Genomic DNA, 17,852 nt, shown 5'->3' with positions numbered 1-17,852 from the left:
AAGAAGAAAAGAAAGACGTTATTTTCTTTTCCAGAGACTGTGCTACCCTAGAAAGGGAATGCATTTGAAGGAGCAAACGTAGACGTTTCAGGCAAATGTGTACTTTGTCTTCAAATGAACAGCTTTCAAAATGATCTTGGTTAAGCTCCCTTTTATTTTTATCTTTTATTCCCCCCACAATGCCAGCTGAGGTTACCCATCTCCCAACAGCTACCAAATGGACCAGTAATTGTAAGCTCTGTGATTTAATTAGACTCATTCTAAACACTCACATTTTTATCAATTAGTTAATGGGCTAAAGAGAGTCTTTTTGTTGGAGCCAGGTCATTTGGAAGCTAGAGGCTTCTTGAGGGCAAGAAGCTGAAGAACCGCAGCATTAATATCTGTAATTAACCTCCCGAGTCCTAGGTTGTTCAATTAGGAATGACCTCCCTTCCCTTCCATATGCCTTTCGTCAGATGGGTTTTCATGTGAAATAATCACTGAAGAAAAACGAACCAAAATCGAACGCTTCCCCCCAAAAATTAGATCTGGAGGAAAACAAAAAAAGAAGACATTCTTCAAGTGCTTCTCATTTATTTATTCAACTGAGGTTGTCAGTGGCTTCCCCTAAAAATAATAATTCGGCAATGTCCCTGATAATAGGTAGGAGAGAATCTTTTAAAAACGGGTTTTGTCTAATCACACAGGCTGATTCTAAAACAGAAACGATGTGCTGTGCTTCTGTAAAAGTGTAATCACTCGTTACTGTTTGTAAATGATCGCCTGCAACCTTTCGGCTGGGAGAACGCTATGAACTATCAATAGTTTCCTGTGAAAGAAGCCTTCCACCTTGTGCCTATGGTTATGATAATAAATAAATAGTAGATGCATTAAAATAAGGATTATTTTGCTCCTTAACAGCAAGTTTGACTAATACTCGTGTGCGAAGTCTATGGGAAATTCATAAACTGTACATACTTATTCCCTTTTAAGAATTACTGATAAAATGGGAAGCGGCCTTACACATAAATATAATTAATCAGTAAGGAAGGGTTAAAATGATTTACAAATTAAAATATGTAAAAGATCACACTGAAAATCCACCAGGAAAAACCCACACCCTCGAGGACTATACACCATCATTTTTCATTTTTAACCAAATCTCTAAGTCGCAATGGGTCAGCACCATCAGTATTTTGAATTTAAAAGAACAAGATATCCACTTTGAAGCTAAACATCCAAATAGTAGCAGTAAGAGAGATAACTTTTTTTGTTTTCTGCTGCGTGAGAAATCATTCATGGGCAAGAAAATAAAAGACTGAATTTGCAAGAACCATGAAACAGAGAGAGTAAATTACTGGTTTTCAGGACTTCCACAAAAAAAGAACGTGGGCTCTCATTGAGAAAATCGGATGGTGTCAGGCATTCATCACCAACTTCAGAGTCCTCCTTTTTGCCCACAGTCTTCAAAATTAAACAGCAAGTAAGCGAGTAAAAAATAGCTGTTCCTGCTCGACTGTAATTGTATCAGCCTCCCTGGCCAGCAGCACTTTGCATGTATTGTTATGGTCAACAATGACACTGTGCATGCTCAGTAAATACACTGCTCGGCTGCGCTTCATAAATGTGCCCTTTGTTTCCTTCATCATTAGGCAGACAGTTCGTTCTGTACAATGTCCAACTTCCAGACAGGTGGGATAAGGAGGTGGCATCTGTCTAAATATTGAATGCCACGCTTCCCCCATCTGCTGTAATAACAGTGCTGGGGCTGCTTGGCTTCAGTTATCCCCTTCTGCATACAACCAGGCAGCCATATGCCCTATATAGTGCACGTGCCACCAGAGCGACGGGGCCCGTTTTACAGCCTCTGAGCTAGTAACCAAACAAGGGCGGGGCGGGGGGGGGGGGGGATGAGAGCTGGAGGTTGGAGGTCAGGCACGTGCAGGAATCAGCAGGTGCTGGTCAAGACGGCCACTGAGAGCCGCTCAAAGCACCAATAGAAAGGGCCTTCAGAAGTCGATGGCCACCATCGAGCACACTGCCAATCACATTTTACAGGGCATACCTTCCAGGCTAGGCAAATAAGAAGATTTAGAGCACATGGCAGTTCATCGTTTATAATCCTGTCTTAGCCCAGCATGGCTTAGTGATAGTTCAGTGACAGATGATGAGCACATGACAGCTGCAGGATCTTATACAAACGCATACAGTAAAGTTCAAATTAAATTAGTGACACACGTGTACACATTGGTTGTGCAACAGTTACACAATCTGTTCAGGACCCCTCCCAGACTCTGCCACGATGCCCTCAATTCAGGGTGCCGCCCATAAGCACTTTCCGAAGGCGATGGTCCTGGCCGGGAAGAGCCATTCCCTTGGGCAAAAGAGGAATCGGAAAGGCCTCTAAAGCAAATGAAGGTGCTCAGGTTCCCACAAGCAAAAACGGCAAAGTTTAATGTTGTTTCCAACTGGCCGATTAACATGAAGGGCTTGAGTATTTAAAGGAGGATGAGGGAAGTCAACACAACAGGAAGAAGTTAAGTGTGTTAGGCCTGGAAGAAATCATTAACTGCCTTGCTCCTTCCATCTGCAATCTGCTGAGCTGATCACTGACATATTTTATATGTGTTGTTGTCAAAACGTAATTGCCTATACTTGACAACTCTAATTTGAGGGTAACTTCTTTTGTTTCAAATGTCTGTGTCCTCTGCTATAAAGGACAAATGTTTGTTCATTCATTTGTCTGAATGTTGGTTCCATAGTTTCAGAAATTAAAAGTTCCTGTTTTCAATAGTTTTTCCTTTCTTCCCTGGACCCATCCCATTTCAAAAGGATTAGTGGTAACTCTATTTCACATTTACATTTGCTGTTTAAACAAAAACTATAATTACTGACCTTACACAGTTTTATAGCAGTCTCAAAAAAAGTTAACTTTCTTCTCAGAAATTGACTCAAGTACAATAAAAATGTGTCTTTCAAATGTCCAGATCTGTTTACACGTCATGAAATCTAATCAAGAGTTGTAGCTCCACAGTTCTGAATGTTTGGGAATTTATTCTGTATATTAATTACTGCCTAGCTCATCTATTGAATACATTTATTGTAGCATGCAAAATAACTCACGGAGGATTTTTAAAAGACCATTTTAAATTATTAAAAAATTATACCAAAATTATTTTTTTCAAAACTTCCTGTAAGTAATTATTGTTAATCCTCACAACCCTTCTTTGAACACTATGACTGACTAATGCCAGAAAGCACTTAAAGAAATAATCAATTTGACTAACATCACATGCATAAAACATCATCAGTGGAATTTAGGTTTAAACAAAGAACTTCTTACTTTGTCTTTTAGACTTTTCTTATAGACTCAAAATCTCCTCACCTCATTTTAAATTTCTGTCCCACTTTTGAGTCTGCTCCTCTGCCTTAAATTGTCTGTGTCTCCCATGTTACTAAACATGAAGGAAAACTCAGAATCCATGTAACTGTGCTTATGAGCAAACCAAGGGCCAAACCAGTGTGGTAGATGAGTCTCGAAGCCTGACTGGAAGCTCTGGGACCACTTCTACATACTTGAAAAAATCGTGTTTTCCTAAGAATGAAATCTTACCCACAATGCTGGTGATGTTTTGGATTTAAGATTTATTGGAGAATTTTATGTTTTCATGAGGTAGTAATAAAATTACCTCCTGTTTTCCAAAATAAAAATTTTTCAACATTTCCTCTTTGATTTCTATTAGGAAGCTTCCCTTGAGGTCAGATTCTATTGAGTGTACGCTCATATAATTACATGCCTCAATGAAGAGCTTTCTGGGGCCATTGTTTAAAAACAAAATGAAATAACAAGCAATAATTTTATTGTTTAGTTCTCACTGCTCTTTAATAAAGTTTCTGTTGAATCCTAATCGCAGAAAGGCTGTGAAACAGGTTTCACGTCAGTCATACATGTGGTGTGATGGTAGAGTACAGAAAAGATGTAGAAAACAAAATGTCTGGCTTCCTACATTTACTGTAAGGTGGCTGAAGCCCTTGTCTGAAAGAAAGTGAGAAACAGATGACCACGTTCAGTCAGTATCACTGAGCCTTTATGGGGCATATCCAAACCACAGGCTGAACATAGGCCAGTGCCAGGTCCAAGTATTCGAATTGTATTCCTGGTTCATCCACATCACAGGTGTGGCCTGCATGTCTGTGGGCACAAAAGCCACGGAGACCACAGTCCCAACCTGTGTGAGGCTCTGAGCTCTCCGGACAGACAGGGATACGGAAGTGCAACCAAAGATACTTTCCTGCCAAAGGTTGAAGAAAGTAGAAAATAAACACTGATAGTAACTATTATGGATGTCCTATGAAAAAAATAGACATACATTTTTTAATAAATAGGGTCAGCCGGGACCGGTTTGGCTCAATGGATAGAGCATCGGCTTGGGGACTGAAGGGTCCCGGGTTCGATTCCGGTCAAGGGCATGTACCTTGGTTGCGGGCATATCCCCAGTAGGGGGTGTGCAAGAGGCAGCTGATCGATGACTCTCTCATCGATGTTTCTGGCTCTCTATCTCTCTCCCTTCCTCTCTGTACAAAATCAATAAAATATATTTAAAAAAAAAAAAAATAGGGTCAAACAGAGAGGGCATCCAGAAGTCCAGGTTAGTCAGGTTGTTGGATAAGTTGCCCACGGGGGTCCTACCACAGTGGGAAGTAGTAACAATCACTGCAGGTTCCACATTCTTTAAGAAATGGCACAAATCATAAAATGCCAACTAAATCATCGGGTCCATCATTAGGTTGATGGAGTGGCTATGATTGGCACATGTTTGTCCTCTGGAAGGAGTTCTGTGTCCATGTTCCTCTGCATCCCACCCATGACCATGAAGCTGAAATCTTTGCTGGGGGGTGGGGGGAGGGGAGGGTTGCAGCCATCCTGGGAGAGGCTGGATAGAGGATGATCTCCCTAAGTCACTAAACAAACTTAAAAAAAAAAAAAAAAAAGAACTTCCTTATTATTCTTATTTTCAGCCCCTGTTCTTCATTAGAAAAAACAAAAATAAAAGATTTGTACGCAGAAGCCAAATCTTGAAATGATGAAAATCCTTAGAGGAAAAGAAGGAAGAACGATTTAGCAGCTCACTCTCTTATTACTATTATGATTACTCCTTGTAACTTAGCACTTTCCTGGCACTTTATTTTTCCAAGTGCTTTCCAGTCCTTAATTACTTAGTCTTGACGCATATTTAGAAAGGCCCTTGAGTTTATTTGACGCTGTTATTCTTTGTCAGCGCCCACTCACAGGGGTGCGGTGTCTTCCCCTTGGGAAGCCAGTGCAGAGAGGGGTAGCTGGGATAAAGGAGCTCCTAAGGAAAATGGAGCGGGAGGAAGGAGAGAAGAAACCAGCCCGAGTTAAAATAACAATAATCAGCAACGACGAGCGCCTCTCTTCTTTTTGGCATTCTCTGCAAGTCTAGGGTCTTTCAAATTTTTAAATAATCAGTAATTTATAAAATTCAGTAAATATATATTATGCATACCATCCACACAGCAGCTTTTTCTGACTGAATTTTGTTCCTTGTCATGCAAATAGGTAATGCTGAAGCAATTAAAAAACAAAGGCACGTTGTAATGCAGTAATGGAAGTTTTTGGATGCCAGCTCCTGAGCACAGTCCTTAAAGAGAGGGGAGAGGGGGGAGACACAGAAACACAGAGAACAGAGAACAATATCATCATTCTATCAGCAGTTAACTCGAGTCTACTTATACATGATCAAAGACTACAAAAATAGTTTGAACAGCATGAAATAATCGCTGGATTTACAATATGAAATTATTTTTTTAAAGCTAAACTGACAGCAATCCTAGTGCCACTATGTTTGGCGACTGAAGACTCATTTTGTGATGCACAGCCAACCTGAGGTAGCGGTAGGGAAATGAGGGTGAAGAGGCTAACCTCCCACCTGGGATCCCTTTGAAGATTTCTATATTCTGGGGGAGAGGGTAATGAAAATATCTTACCTCCCCTATTGCAATTAGGTCAGGGGTGGGGCGGGGGGGGGGGGGGGCTGCTCACACCACCACACACCAATGCAATTGCAATCCCAAAAGAGGCAAAAGGGACAGGACTCAGCCCCATGGCCTGCATTGGAGAGGCCGGTGCAGTGGCAGGGAACAGGTGACAAAGGAGAGAGAGAAGAAGCCAGCATCTTTCTTCAGCTTCTCCCACCAGCCAGGCACCCGCACAAACATTTGTTTTCAAAAGCAAAAGTGTTTTTACTGAAGCAGGCTGATGGTGTCTTCAGCATGGGGTTGCCCAAACTAGTTTGGCACAGTGGATAGAGCGTCGTGTGCAGGAGGCAGCTGATCGATGATTCTCTCTCATAGATGTTTCTGACTCTCTATCCTTCTCTCTTCCTCTCTGTAAAAAAAATCAATCAAATATATTTAAAAAACAAATAAACAAGGAGAAGCTGGAACCAAAACCAGCCAGGCCCAGAGCTGGGAGGTGGGAGCCAGTCTTCACAGAGATGGAAAGAATGGCTCTTAAGTCCAGACTCCCTGACAGTCCTCAACAAGAAATGAAAGTCCTAACAGGAAAGACCCACCTATCTGCTTGCTTAGTTCAGAATTGTTTTTTCTAGTTTTATTTCGGACACGGATGAGGCAACACAGTGGCACAGGACGAAGGTAGAGATCAGAAACTTAATAACTCGACGCTAAACATGACAGCGTTTATGAAAAAGATTAATTACCAGGAGTAAAGAGGCCTGATGCCAGGAATTCGTAGGACTGATACAAATATGAGGCCCTGCTGGGCTGCTAGGCCCATAAAATGCAACCCTAATCTTCAGGCCTATTGTTGTTTTCTGCAGAAACAACAGGCTTCAGCCAGGACAACAAAAGGGTGGATAACAGAGTTTCTGTAGGGGGGAAACACCACTCCAGCTCTGGAAAACAAACACCTTTTGAGAATCTGTGAACACACCTACCCCGGCCTTCCCTTAAAGGGACAAGGTCTGCAGAGCTGAAGGTGCCATGGTTGTGTTTATCTTGAAGACCAGCTGAAGAAAAGGAGCACCAATTAGTGAGCAGAAATGGGGCCACTGACCGCAGAGCCCATGATTCCCCCTGGCACTGGACAGAGTTAGTTCTTTAATTGGGAAACAGTCCAGCCGCCTTCTGAAATAAGAGGGCTGCTCTTGCAAACACACAGGAAGCCCTCTGCCTACAATCGGGGCTTCAGTTCCTTGTAAACACGTGCGTGTGCCCCTCCCCTGTACAGTTCTCCTCATGCATCCTGCCCGTTTCTCATAATTGATGTGTCTGACATTCAGAAACACTTTGCGAAACCACAAATTAGTCATGGCAGGAACCAGAAAAGAAGCTCAGCCTGGCAATTGGATTACACTAACCAATCGGACCGGTGTCTGCCTTTGTTTGGACTCCCCACATTGACAATAAAGAGAAAGACAACTCTCCTAACTGGCAATTTGAGGTTGGCACTACATGCATGTTTAAATTCACACACTTTTCCCGAGGATCCGCCGAAGGGGAAACACGGTGGTTTCCCATGTTTGTGGGTCCACAGCATCTTTGAAATGAGAGTAGGGGTTTTTTACATGAGCCAACCTGTGTTGATACATAAGCTACCTTGCAGCCTACACCACACGGAGGGTTTGTTTATAGCATATGGTGTCTGTTTCACATGCTAACAGTGACTTTTTAATTTGGAGTCATCCACAACCAGTGGTCCTAAATCCTCACTGTCTTCGGGATTAATTAAGGGCACTAGACAGCAACAGCAATCCTCTCTCCCTGATAAGCCACGCCGAGGAGTTGGCAAGAGGAGAAAATAGGCCTTTCAAGGTTAGAGAGGAGCTGGAGCTGACAGGCACCGTTTGAATTTGGAATATTAGTGACCAAATAGCCTCCATTCTTAGGGCTTCTCAGTAAAACATCGCCCAGCAAGAAATGCCATTGCTAAATGCCAGCTACTTCTTCCTCTCTGTAGAACCAGGGAAAGCCGCACACCTCTGCCTCTGCAGTGACTCAGCAGCTGCTAGATAAACAAATAAATAAAGCAACAACGACAAAACTTTACTGTCTGAATAATAGGCCAAGGAGCCGTGATTCCACAGCCAGCGGTTCCCGAGCTTCATAAACGAAAACCGGCAGGAACCCGGTTTGCTCATGTCCAGGACAGACAGAGCAGCCACAGTGTAACTGATCACACCTAACGATGGATATGTTGGTCACAATCCCTCACGCAGGCTTGCTCACATAACAAGATGCTCAACTTGTGCTTTGGTTTTGGCAATGTATCCTTCTACCTGCTCTTCACCTGCTTCTCAAGATTGGAGATGGAGTTCTTGAGACTCTTCTCAGTCCTATTTTTCAAAATCATGTGATATTATTATATATACTAGAGGCCTGGTGCACAAAATTCATCATGGGAGGGAGTGTCCCTCAGCCTGGCTGGCACCCTCTCCAATCCAGGACCCCTCAGGAATGTCTAACTGCCAGCTGCCATGCCTAAACCGGCAGTTAGACATCCCTCTCGCAATCTGGGACTGCTGGCTCCTAACTGCCACCTGCCTGCCTGTCTGATCACCCCTAACCACCTCTGCCTCCCTGTCTGATCGCCCCTAACCACCTCTGCCTGGCTGATGCCCCTTAAATGCTCTTCCCTGCTGGCCTGATCACCCCTAACTGCTCTCCCCTGCCAGCCTGATTGCCCCTAACCACTCTGCCTTGACTCCACCACCCTGGCTTTGTCCAGTCTATCTGGTTTAATTAGCATATTACCCTTTTATTAGTTTAGATATATAACATTTCTTTTATATACCAAGAACTTTGGGCATAAGGAAAGTGTCATCAAAAATCAGTAAATAAAAGATAAATCATTTGGACTATGATTGGAAAATGGATTCACTATATGAAGAAAAATAAAACAATCTCCACTCTAAATGATGAACTTCAGAGAGAATTATAGATACCAACAGTAAAGATAAAATTAGCAAGCTAACATAAGAAAAATATTGGAGAATGTCTTTGTGAACTTAAGGTAAGGAAAGATTTATTTTTAAAAATTTAAAGGCATAAATCATAAGAGCAAAAATTGATAGACTTTATAAAAAATAAAGTATCATTTAACAAAAGACACTACAAAGTTAAAAAATGGGTGACATATAAGGAAAGCAGAGACTATTTGTCCTGAGTAGAACCAATAGGATATTAATTTGTAGACTACACAAAGAACTGCAGATCAATATGAAAAACCATGAACTCCAATAGAAAAATGGTCTAATGATATAAATATTCAGTTCACAGTAGAGAAAATAGAGCTAACAAATACATGAGAAAATAGGCAATACTAATCATCAGAGATATGTACATTCTTTTTTTTTAAATGGATTTATTTATTTTTTACAGAGAGAAAGGGAGAGGAATAGAGAGTTAGAAACATCGATGAGAGAGAAACATTGATCAGCTGCCTCCTGCACACCCCCGACTAGAGATGTGCCCGCAACCAATGTACGTGCCCTTGACTGGAATCGAACCTGGGACCCTTGAGTCCGCAGGCCGATGCTCTATCCACTGAGCCAAACCGGTTTCAGCAATATGTACATTCTTAATTAAATTTATTGGGGTGGCATGCAGGTTTCAAGTGTACAACTCAGTAAAACATCATCTGCACAAGAGATATGTAAATTAAAACAATAAAATAACTTTTATGTCTATCAGGTTGGTACAAAATTGAAAAGTCAGATAATGACAAGTGTTGGATACTATTTGGGGAATTATGAACCCTCATACATTGCTGGTAGGGGTGTAGGCTTAGGTACAATTATGCTACAATATCATCTGATGTTTTTTATAGTATATAGCTGAGAGAAATTCTCATACAAGTCCTAAAATGATCTTGTACAAGGATATTCATGGCACATTTTCATTAAAATAGAGATTTTTAACAAGATAGATGTATGTAACAACTATGTAGTGGTCAAAAGCAATGAACTGCAAATACATAGGGCAACAAAACACATCTTAAAAACAGTGTGGGAGGAAAAATTAGAACTGGAATGAAATCCATAAAGGTACATCATTTATTTATATTAAAATAATACATATCTCCCAAGGATACATACATATCCAAGGAAAACCACAGTCTGCATTAGAGGAGATGCCTGTGAACATATGCGGACAAATGGGAACGAGGTTTGGGGTGAAGATTGTGTAATGTGAACTGAAGAATAAGTTTAACTCAACTGTCTGCACCTGAGGATAAAGTAAAATCCCTCTAATGAAAAAGTTTAATAATGAACATTATTTTTTAAATATGCTAACACCAACACTAAAGAGAAGCACATTGCAAAAATTAAATGGTCACTTTAGACTTTATCTAAAAACTAATTTTCTCAAGAATAAACAACCCCTACTCATAAATCTAGCATTATCCATGGAATGATTCCAAATGTTAAGCATTTCTTTATAGAGTCTGTCTTATGGAATTGGCATAGGGGGGAAAGCAATCTGTAAACATTTTATTAAAATGGAATGAATCCTAACCGGTTTGGCTCAATGGATAGAGCATCAGCCTGTGGACTGAAGGGTCCCAGGTTTGATTCTGGTCAAAGGCATGTACCTTGGTTGTGGGCACATCCCCAGTAGGGGGTGTGCAGGAGACAGCTGATTGATATTTCTATCTCTCTCCCTTTCTCTCTATAAAAAAATCAATAAAATATATTTTAAAAAAATAAAAATAAAATGGAATGAGAACTTATGTTTTTTCTTCAGGGCTAGTTTCAAAGAAAACCACCAGACAGTAATACAAGTTTGGAGGAGTGATTAAGTACCATTCACTGTATATGCAGACCATACCCATGTAGTTCAGTATATTTGCAACAGGGACCATTCTAAAGGCCAAAAATCCTATAATATAAAAGGTTAATGTGAAAATTGTCCCCTCAACACGAGGCTTCTTCCCCTGGTCAGCCCAGCCCGATCAGCCCTGATCAGGGCAAGCTGGCCAGACCTCGCTCACACATAAATTCATGCATCAGGCCTTTAGTATTAGAATAAAAAATAAGGGCATCCATTTTTTTTATTTTAATTCTAATTTTGCTGCTAGCAGCCATACAATGTTTAAATAAGGTATCATTTGAAAAGTACCTTCTATTTCAGTGATTCATAGCTTTTATTATAAAGCCAGTCAATATATAATACTATAATTATAATTCATTTCAAAGGGACTGCAGTGGCTTCTATATCTACATGCAGTGTGGCTCCTGTAACTACAGAAAGGACTAGACATGAATTATAGACCTGTGAGTTCTGTCACCCTTAACTCTGAGGTCATTTGAATGGTGTTGGGTGGTGTCAAACCAGTGGGTTGTAGATCCCTAAGCAGCATTTGCTGATCACCTCTTTCCAGCCTTGCGTGGACTGTCACCAGTGCATTACTAATTGAACATGATGGGCACTAGGTTGATTAAAGAGAAAATTGCATTCTACTTATCAAGTGCTGATTAGCATAAGTAGCACATGTGCTTGCTTTCTCTTGCCCTATTCAATAAACATTTCATTAGAAAAATGAATTCTGTCACTTGGGAGATGGGGCTCTAATGCATAAACTTCTTACTTGGCAGGTAATATTAAGAGGAACCTGATACATAGTCCGCGGTGTGTGGGTGTTGCCCTGTTTATTTGACAAATTCTCTAAGCGGATCTTGACCAATATCTCCCTTTTTAAACAGAGGACATTAAAAAAAGACAAATGAAGGGAGGTTCCCTGAATATTTCAGGATTCAGGGAAAGAAAACCCCTGAATCCTGAAATATTCTTCCCACTGCTGCTTAAAGCAGTTTACCTTGGTTTCTTTTCTATAAAACCATTGAGTCTTGACTAATTAAGATGACATTTTTCTCCCAAACAGCTTAAAGTGTCTGGAAGAGAGCCCCAAGAATCACTAATATCCATGAAAGTCTATTGCCAAAATGTCCAAAAGTTTGAAAGATGGAAAGCAGATGGCCAAGTAGTAACGAACTCAGCAAAGTGGGAATAGTACAATTATCAGCATCTGCAGATGGGAAAGGCCAAGATCAAAATAAAATAAGAGTGCCCTAGCTGGTGTGCTAAGTGGTTAGCATCAGCCTACACACCGAAGGGTCCCGGGTACAATTCCCTATCAGGAGCATATACCTGGGTTGCAGGTTTGTTTCCTACCCCCTGTCGGTGCACATGCAGCAGGCAACCAGTAAATGTCTCTTTCACATCAATGTTTCTCTCTCTCTTTCTCCCTCCCTCCCTCCATCCCTCCTTTCCACTCTCTGAAAAGTAATGGAAAAAATGTCCTCAGATGAGGATTAACAACAACAAAAACAAGAGAATTGGAATTATGCCACAGAACCCAAAATGGGGTTGGGATGACACCAGATATTATTAAAAAGAGTAAATTGGGGTGGACCTTTTACACTGAAGAATATAGACTTGCATGTCCCATACAGAAACCAAGTGATCAGCCCTCTCTCACACTAGCAGGAAATAGGAGGGGAACTCCGGAGAAATCAAACCAGGGCACTCCAGCCATGGACATGGGCTCACGAGGCAAGGAGGGAAGCAAAGGTGAAATGCTGCACTGAAAGATGGAGGTGATGGTTGATAGTTTTTATGCAGAATCAGGACCCCCTAACTCCCTTTCCTGCTCTTTCAGAAGGCCAGGTGTATGCCCTATTCTTAAGATGTTAAATACAGCCAATACAGCTCAAACACCAACCAGCTGAAGCAGACACTGGCCTAAGCATTGAGACAGGTCCTGCAGTTTTTTACCTTTTAGTTGCTAGGTTGTGGGAGGGTTAAAAGGGGCTTGGAAGAGTTGGGGTGAATAGAGTGATGGGCAGTTGGGAGCTCAGGGCAGTGACTATATGCCACCAGTCCAAGAGTTTTAAAGCTGTATAATAAAAGGCTAATATGCAAATAGACCAAACCACAGAACGACCAGTCGCTCTGATGTGCACTGACCACTAGGGGACAGATGCTCAATGCAGGAGCTGCCCCCTGGTGGTCAGGACACTCCTACAGCGGGAGTGCTGCTCAGCCAGAAACCGGGCTCATGGCTGGCGAGCGCAGGGGTGGTGATGGGAGCCTCTGAGGCAGTGCTAAGAACCCCTCGGGGGATGTCCGGCTGACGGCTTAGGCCTGCATCCTCCGAGGGCTCCCAGACTGCAAGAGGGTGCATGCTGGGCTGAAGAACACCCCCCCCCCCAGGGCACAAATTTTATATACCAGGCCTCTAGTATAGTAATAACTATTAATAGTATGACTGCATTAATGTGTATATCACAGCTGAATATCACCCTGTTCATACCAGCATATTAGAAAATTCTTCTGTTGATACTCAATTATTTTCTGGTGAAAAATACCAAAAATGTAGGGTCCCCAAATATAAAGGCCAGGTCACATCCAGTCATCTCCAATAGTCAACAATACTCTGCCTATGTACATGAAGCTTCCTTTGGCTTTTAGTGCCTGTGTTTAAACCTGAATGAACATGCCAGGATCATGCCACTCTTTTGTTGTTGTTGTTGTTGTTAATCCTCACCTGAGGATATTTTTTCCATTGATTTTTAGAGAGAATGAGAGGGAGGGGGGAAGAGAGAGAAAAGCTGACACTCTGTCTACTGAGCCAAACTAACTAGGGCACTCCACTTTTGATAAAAGCCTCTGCCATTGAAGATGGGGATCAAATAAACTATAGCTAATATGTATAGTTCATATAATTATACTTCTACTAGAGGCCTGATGCACAAAATTTGTGCATGGGGGTGAGGGTCCCTCAGCCCAGCCTGCACCCTCTTGAAATCTGGGACCCCTCAGGGGATGTCTGACTGCCAATTTAGGCCCTGTGGGATTGAACCTAAACTGGTAGTCAGACATCCCTCTCACAATCTGGGACCGCTGGCTCCTAAATGCTTGCCTGACTGCCTGCCTGCCTGCCTGATCACCCTTAACCCCTCTGCTTGCCTGCTTCATTGCCCCTAACCACTTGACTGCCTGCCTCATCTCCCCAACCCCTCTGCCTGCCTACCTCATTGCCCCTAATTGCTTGCCTGCCTGCCTCATTGCCCCTAATTGCTTGCCTCCTGCCTAATCATCCCTAACCACTTGCCTGCCTGCCTGATTGCCCCTAACCGCTCACCTGCCTTCCTTAATTGCCTGTAACCACTCTACCTCGGCTTCCACCACCAAGGCTTAGTCTAGAAGGATGTCCGAATGACGTCTAGTAGGTCGTTTGGCTGTCTGGTCTAATTAGCATATTACACTTTTATTATTATAGATTATTATATAAAAATACAGAACTCAGAGGAAATAGATGAGGCAAGGAAGAAGCAAGGATTGGGGACAGGAAAAGACTTTCAAAACAACTATAATTAACTAGAGGCCAGATGCATGAAATTTGTACCAGGGGCTTGGCCCTCGCAGTCCCGGCTGCCTTAGCCAGCCCTCACAGCCCTGGCTTCGTCTGGAAGGTTGTTCTGCTGTTCAGTCTAATTAGCATAGTAGCTCTTTATTATATAGGATATTTTCAGAGGTCTAGGTGAAGAAATTGCAACCATAGAACAGAAACCAAGAAAGCATAGACATTCATTCATTCATTCACCAACTACTTGTTGAGCTTCTGTTATGTGTCAGTTTTAGTGATCACCTATTTTCTACCTCCTAAATCTTTCTAATTGGCTGCCATCCCATCACGCCCACAGCCACACAGTCCTTGAGCCGCCATTGCCCTTATCACCGCTCAGCACACCTTTTGCAACTGACTGAAGTCATCTCTCTGCCTGCTTCTAGTTGTTCTCTCCTGTAATCCACCATTTACATTCACACTGTAAACTCCAGTATCCATGGGATTTCCACTGCCCAGAGAAAAGAGCTCAGAAAACAGGTTTGCATACACGCCGCCCCGCCCCAGCAATACCAAAGCAGTTGTCATTCCCCTATCTTCGGACATTTCATAACTTCATGCCTCTGAGTACCTTCTGCCTGAAATTGACTTCCCAACCTCATCCACACTGAGAGACAGCTCTTCTTGTCAGCCTACACCAGACAGCAATGAACACACCCTCCTCACTCCACATGCTCCTTCCCTCGCATGGAATGCTTGATGCCTGTTGTCCCTTCTAAATCATGTACCCCTTGAACCCAGGGACTTTATCTCTTTTGTCCTTGGGTCCTTGTGACTTAGCCCAGCGCTCAATACCTGGCGGAGAAATGATGTGTGACTGACTAGATAAATAGGTGGGTGGGAAAATGAATTTAGGACTTAAGTGGATAATTCCATTCATGTAATAATTCTAACTAATCATTTAAAATGTTTCTTTTCTGAAACAGAGGCCAGAACAGTGGTTACTAGGTGAGAGAACTGGAGAGATGTTGGTCAAAGGGTACAAACTTCCAGGTGTAAGATGAATAAGTTCTAGAAATCTAATGGGCACCATGGTGATTATAGTTAATACTAGTGCATTATACCTTTGAAAGTTGCTAAGAGAGTATATCTTAAATGTTCTTGCTCTAACTACAGAAAGAGAAATGGTAATTACGTGACATGGTGCAGATGTTAGCTAACCCTACGGTGGTAAAACATTTTTTGCAAAACATAAGTGTATAAAATTAGCATCATTGCACACCTTAAACATACACAATGCTATATGTAAATCATATCTCAATATACCTGGGAAAGGAAATAAATATGAAATAAAATGTTTCCTTTCAGGACACAAAATTCTTTCACATCTTGCATTAGATATAAGGATTACTTTGCAAATTGACACTTTTTAAAATTATAGGTACTCTATACATGAATCTTCGAATATACTTTTACTATAATTGCTGTATTAATAGGTTGAACATATTAAAATCATTCACTAGAAATCAGAGCAACCATTTCCATCGGAGCAAATTTCTAAGACACACAAGCTATAAAACCAGATACAAAACGAGACACAGTTTTTGAACTCCTCGCAGGTCCAACAAGTGCCACAACTTGTTTACTTGACAGCTCAGCCATTAATTTCAGGCGGACTAAAATGAGTAGCCGCCCCGGTTACAGTTGCCTTGCAGGAATCCCTCTGCTATAATCTCATAGTTTTTTCACCTAATTAATTTCCCCTTTCCTTGCACCGGAGTTTCAGGAGTGTATCTTGTTTGGAAGAGATTAGGAGTCACACGCTTCATTAGCAAGGTGTAAATCATCGGCGAGCCCTCTCCCTCCACCTGCTTAATCGGGTTAATGAAGCACCTCTGCAGGGCCTTCCCCGCCGCCCTCGCCGCTCTCTGCGGGCTTCGCCTCCCGCGGCTGCTTGCAAAACAGGCAAGTGTTTAAAGGTGCGACTGGCCTGCTCTGTTTCCACCGGGGGAACCTCACATTCAGCCTTGATTTGGTCTTTGGAAAGACAAAAACGTTGCTTAGGGAAAGTATACCAACAGGTGTTTTAGCATTTCCCTTTCTGCTCTTAATAGAGGATTGGCCATGAGTGGGGTTTGAGTCAACTCTTTTTTTTTTTTTCCTTTTTTTTTTTTTTTTTTTTTTTTTTACAGAGAGGAAGGGAGAGGGATAGAGAGCTAGAAACATCAATGAGAGAGAAACATCAATCAGCTGCCTCCTGCACACCTTTTACTGGAAATGTGCCTGCAACCAAGGTACATGACCCTGACCAGAATCGAACCTGGGACCCTTCAGTCCGCAGGCCCGACGCTCCATCCACTGAGCCAAACCAGTTAGGGTTTGAGTCAACTCTTGAGGGTTGATCTCTTCCTTGCCTCTTGAACATCGGGGCGAATGTCAGGCAGATAACCTTCTTCGTGGTTTCTTCTGGTTACCTCTGCTTTTGGGGATGGTCATGGTAGCTTCTTTTTCATCACTTCTAAAAGTTCATGAGGGTTGACTTAAATCCTCTGCCAACATTTTTTTCTATCGGGATGCTTCCTCGTTAGCCACGTGGAAGCTGGTCACTTCCCCAATGTCCGGCTCATACAGGAAATCCACGGTGGCACTCTGGCCCTCTGGGCAATCCGAAAGCCGACTTGGAGTGTGTTTATCTTAGACCCATTCAGACAAGATGAGAGCACCCCCCATGTCTCACATAAACGTTATTGGAACACGCTTACATCCGCATCTGCTCCACTCTCCACGGCCGTCTTTCCTCACATGTAAAGCTAGCGGCTCAGAGGCCTCGGGTCCACATGTAGCTGAGTGGCAATAGACCCTTGGGTTCCCTCTCTGGCATCCTCTTAGGCCAAATTTTCGATGAGCTCAAAGTTAGAGGTCAAACTTGGATGTCCATGACCATCTTAGGGATTTTGTCAGAGAAAGAAGCCCATTCTGCTTAAATCCCTTGGCCTTAGGAATTAAATCTCTCATTAGAATTCACCACTATCAGCTCACTGAGCTGCCCATCCCTGATGGAGAACAGGACACAGCCCTGCTTTCTAACACTCCCTGAAGTGTAAGACAATGTGCAAGGGGGAAATTTTCTCTTTTAGTTTGAGGTCTCCCTTTCACCATATTAATTTTATTCATAATGAATACATTTGGGGTCAGGGGAGGAATAAAGACATGAGTAGAATGAGTCCATAAGCACATTCACATGATCACTTGTTTTGGATATTCAGATAGAAACTACTAAGTACCTAGTACTTAGTAGTTTCTATCTGAATGTGCTAAATAAAGGCTTTAGTTTCCACTGCAGTATTTATACACTTCAGTTTATGTAACCTTTAAGGCATTGAAACTTGAGCTTTTAAGGTCATGTTTCATATAGTTAATAGCATCCTTCCAATATAAACACATGCATACACATACACACACAAACACGGACCACACA

This window comes from Pipistrellus kuhlii, unplaced genomic scaffold, assembly GCF_014108245.1.
Source record: "Pipistrellus kuhlii isolate mPipKuh1 unplaced genomic scaffold, mPipKuh1.p scaffold_m20_p_1, whole genome shotgun sequence".
Classification (NCBI taxonomy): Eukaryota; Metazoa; Chordata; class Mammalia; order Chiroptera; family Vespertilionidae; genus Pipistrellus; species Pipistrellus kuhlii.
Note: the sequence above shows the minus strand (reverse complement) of the source record.